Source organism: Podarcis erhardii, assembly GCF_964252035.2.
Source record: "Podarcis erhardii genome assembly, chromosome: 2".
Taxonomy (NCBI): Eukaryota; Metazoa; Chordata; class Lepidosauria; order Squamata; family Lacertidae; genus Podarcis; species Podarcis erhardii.
The window spans coordinates 105153066-105157940 of NC_138498.1; the positions used below are offsets into that span (position 1 = coordinate 105153066).

Sequence of the window (4875 nt, forward strand, 5' to 3'; positions counted from 1 at the left end):
ATACCCTGCCTTTTCTCCTGACAGGACTCAATAAAGCTTACGGTTAAAAGGAAGAATTGCTAAAAAGATAGAAAAAACAAATAATTAAAAAACAATTAAACATTAATAGAATTTAAACGATACACACACACACACACACACACACACACACACACAGTCGTATCTTGGATCCCCAGCGACTTGTGAGTCAAACGTCTTGGCTCCCGAGCGCCGCAAACCCTGCAGCCAATCGGAAGCCGCACCTTGGTTTCTGAACGCTTTGGAAGTCGAACGGACTTCTGGAACAGAATCAATTCATCTTCCAAGGTACAACTCTCCCTCCCTCTCTCTCTCTCTCTCTCTCTCTCTCTCTCTCTTTCTCTCTCTCTGTGTGTGTGATTTAAAAAAACCAGATACAATAAAAACAGCACAACACCAGCCCTTTCATTCAAAGCAGTCAATTCCCAAAAGCTGGTTGGAACAAGAAGGACCTCACCAGCAGGTGGAAGGACAGCAAGGAGGAAGGCAGTCTAGTGACGGAAGCCTGCCGTCATAGATGGTGCTTAGCATAGCATAGAAAGAAGACACAATGAGGCAGCGAGTATTTTCATAATAATGGAGGGCAGCTCCTTCGAACCTCTCTCCTCCGGTAACTTTTATTTCTCCTTTGTCCTCCCAGCCGCATGGCCGTTTTCCAAAGTCTCCTGTTACCTCATCCGGTCAAGGCTTTTATTCCACCCTTCACCATATAAGGTAATCATTGCCCAGAGGAATGTCAGGAGGCACCCTGCAGTATTTACAAGCCTCTGCCTTGGCTTTATGACTCCCACAGTCTAGCTTCTCCAGGGAGGGAGTTCCAGAGTCAGGAAGCGGCCACTGAGAAGACCATGCAGTCCAACTCCTTACTCAAGGCACTGAATGCTGAGCTGAAGCATCGCCCAACAAATGGCTGTTGAGTCTCTGCTTGCACCCTACTGGTTAGTGTGTTTAAAGACTGTGGCCTTACAAGCTCTTTGGGGGTAGGAATCTGTCCTCTTCTATTTGGTGAAGTGTCAAAGAATCATAGAGTTGTAGAGTTGGAAGGGACCCCAAATCCAACTCCCTGCAATACAAGAATGTCAACATGACAAGTGGCCATCCAACCTCTGCTTTGAAAGGAAGGAGAATCCACCACCTCTCGTGGGAGTCTGTTCCACCGTTGAACATCTCTTACTGTCAGAAAGTTCCAATCTCCTTTCTTGTAACTTGAATTCATTGGTTCAGGTCCTACCCTCCAGAGCAGAAGAAAACAATCTTGCTCTGTCTTCCATGTGACAGCCCTTTAGACAGTGTCATCTACATTGACGTCGCTATACAGTGGTACCCAGGGTTACAGACTCTGCTAACCCAGAAATAGTACCTCAGGTTAAAAACTTTGCTTCAGGATAAGAACAGAAATCGTGCTCCGGCAGCAGTGGGAGGCCCCATTAGTTAAAGTGGTGCCTCAGGTTAAGAACAGTTTCAGGTTAAGACTGGACCTCCAGAACGAATTAAATTCTTAACCCGAGGTACCACTGTATATATTGAGCAGCCATACAAGTACAGTTAATATAGAAAATTATATACATGATTTTTTTTTTGTTATAGCCACACAATTCTAATAATTATTTCTTCATTGCCATACCTGCCCTTCACCATAAGGTCTCAGGGCATACTGCAGCAATTTAAAAATACAATATTGGCATCAGTTTTTCAAAAATTACATTACTACCGAATGCACCCAGTATTAATGCAGATATAATTAGATCTAACTCTGGTCTTCTTAGGATATTGTTATATGAGATTCCAATTGAAATATGTTTTCCTAATACTTTTCTGTTCTGATCTGTATTCCTAAAATTTTGCAGAAACGTCTACACTTTGGTTCAGAGCGGGGTGAACCCGCCCCCCCCTTTTAATGTCAGGTCTTAATTTAATATCAAGGATGGATCAACACTTCAGTCTGGGAAGCAGGAGCGCTGGAGCTTAAAAAGTCTTTGCTTATACACATGCCTTTTGTGTCAGTGATGGAAATTCAGCCTGAGCCTTCCGAAATTTACATAGAGGGATTAGAATGCCAAGAGTGTCAGGACAAGAGATTACCAAGGCTCTTAGGATGTGTGATTAAGAGACCAGCAGGAGTTTATGATTCAAGTCATGCAGTCCAAGGAATTTGGAGCCAATTCCCAGAATACTGATAGGACATATTTTAAGAAAAACAGAAGGGCCCATGTCTTCAGGCCTTCTTTTAAACCATCCATTGGCATCTGTCAGGAGAAGGTACCGTATTTTTCGCTCCATAGGACGCACCTGACCAAAATTCGCACCAAGTTTTTAGATCAGGAAAACAAGAAAAAAAAATCTGACTCAAATGTTGTACTAAACTATTTAAAACAGCAAAGTGTGTGGCTCCTGTCCACTTTGCTGCTTTAAAGCGAGCCACAGTATATATTGAAGAGAATGGAAAAAGGACAGACATTCCATTATAATGTAGCTGTTTTCATTATCACTGGGAAGTCAGTATTGGCAGCAGTCACAAAATCTAAAATTTGAGCATTTTACTGTTATTAATCAAGAATATTAATAGTCAGGGAGAGAAACCAGGGCTGTGCAAATGAGAAGTGCTTGGAGTATGGAGGAACAGCAAAGAGATGAAATGATTGCGCTCCAGTTCTTAAATCTCTGAAGTTTTCTCAAAACGGGCATGGTTGTTTTGAAAGGAAGATTCAAAATGGGGGGACTCAGCAAAGAACAGAGGAGGAAAAGAGGGCAGATAAATAGCTTCCATTCAATAACAAGAGAACACAATGTTTTTGGTTTGGTATAGGTGGACTGTACTTGTAAGAATTTGTATAATGAATTATAGATTTGGAGTGGTATATCAGTGCCTCTTTTCAGCAATAAAGATTAGCTGCTAGGAACATGGTCCACACACAAACACACAGGATGTCTGGTTATAGTTGTGCAGTTTAAACTGTTCCTGAGCCAGATGCCTGCTCAGTTTTAGCTGAGCTCACTATTACTGGTTTGTGGAGATGCTTTGCATGTATTTATGACTATTTCTGCAAAACTGCTACTTGAAGAAATCCCCAAACTTAATATTTTTAAACTTCAAATGGAGCTCAGAATCCAGTTAGGCAATCCTTTGCAGTTGAATTAGGAGGCACTGAAAGACAGCAATTTGCTAATCCCCACGAGCATCCCAGGAACACACACCCTTCCCTCTGCTTGCAAACCTTGTCGGGGCTTCAGGGGAAAGCAAAGGCTATAGGCAGAGCAGTGTGGCTCCTCCCCCCACCCCCAAAGAGCAGCCCAGGAACACACAGCCTTCCCTCTGCTTGCAAACCTTGTCGGAGCTTCAGGGGAAAGCAAAGGCTGTAGGCAGAGCAGTGTGGCTCCTCCTCCCCCCCATCCCAGGAACACACAGCCTTCCCTCTGCTTGCAAACCTTGTCAGGGCTTCAGGGGAAAGCAAAGGCTCCTCCCCCCACCCCAAAGAGCAGCCCAGGAACACACACCCTTCCCTCTGCTTGCAAACCTTGTCGGAGCTTCAGGGGAAAGCAAAGGCTATAGGCAGAGCAGTGTGGCTCCTCCCCCCCCCACCCCCAAAGAGCACCCCAGGAGCACGGGGCAAAGGCGCACAGCCTTCCCTCTGCTTGCAAACCTTGTCGGAGCTTCAGGGGAAAGCAAAGGCTGTAGGCAGAGCAGTGTGGCTCCTCCTCCCCCCCATCCCAGGAACACACAGCCTTCCCTCTGCTTGCAAACCTTGTCCGAGCTTCAGGGGAAAGCAAAGGCTATAGGCAGAGCAGTGTGGCTCCTTCCCCCCACCCCCAAAGAGCACCCCAGGAGCACGGGGCAAAGGCGCACAGCCTTCCCTCTGCTTGCAAACCGTGTCGGAGCTTCAGGGGAAAGCAAAGGCTGTAGGCAGAGCAGTGTGGCTCCTCCTCCCCCCCATCCCAGGAACACACAGCCTTCCCTCTGCTTGCAAACCTTGTCAGGGCTTCAGGGGAAAGCAAAGGCTGTAGGCAGAGCAGTGTGGCTCCTCCTCCCCCCCATCCCAGGAACACACAGCCTTCCCTCTGCTTGCAAACCTTGTCCGAGCTTCAGGGGAAAGCAAAGGCTATAGGCAGAGCAGTGTGGCTTCCCCCCACCCCCAAAGAGCACCCCAGGAGCGCGGGGCAACAGCGATTTGGCTCCAGGGACCACACATTCGCTCCATAAAACGCACAGACACTTTCCCTTCCTTTTTAGGAGAGAAAAAGTGCGTCCAATGGAGTGAAAGATACGGTATTTCTGCATCACCTGAATGGGGAGCATTCAATAGTTTTCTAAAAATCAGGGTGTTACTTTAAGAATGGTAGCCTGTGTAACTGAAGGGGGAGGCTGAAGATGTAGTTTATGTGACATAACACAATGGGCCTGGTGCCAGAAGCCAGCTGCCCGTAGAGCACATCCTTGGGGAACCTGCCATCTTCCATTCTGTGGACAAGACCAAGCCAGCATAGAGGTCACTGAAATAGAAGTACGAACCTGCTGGGAATGTGGGCTTCCGAGAGCACATCTTTGTTTGAGATTCTGTCCTACCATGTGATGCCCCAAACCTTCCTGACACAGAGCATGTCGAAGGTGTTGAGGCTGTAAACAATAAATAAAACATCAAAAATACATAACAAAATTGAACAATTTCCACATTATTCATAATAAGAACTAAAATAAAGATACGAAAAATTATTGTCAATAACAGCAACACCACCATCACCCCTAAAGGACACATATCCTGCTAAACAATACCCTAGATCTCTTGATGAGCCTGTGGCCTTCAAATTTAGGGTACTTCCAGACTGTTGCTAAATTCCAACAACAAAATGACAACAGATTTG

The 4875-nt window shown here is 45.8% G+C and overlaps 1 long non-coding RNA gene across 1 annotated transcript; it reads right to left on the reverse strand.

Annotated features, from left to right (window-relative positions):
- Positions 1–2948: 2948 nt before the first annotated feature.
- LOC309337462 lies at positions 2949–4279 on the reverse strand. The gene is made up of 2 exons (XR_014154325.1): positions 3534–4279; positions 2949–3444 (listed from the first exon to the last, which is right to left on the reverse strand). It is a non-coding gene; the product is annotated as an uncharacterized lncRNA (long non-coding RNA).
- Positions 4280–4875: the final 596 nt, after the last annotated feature.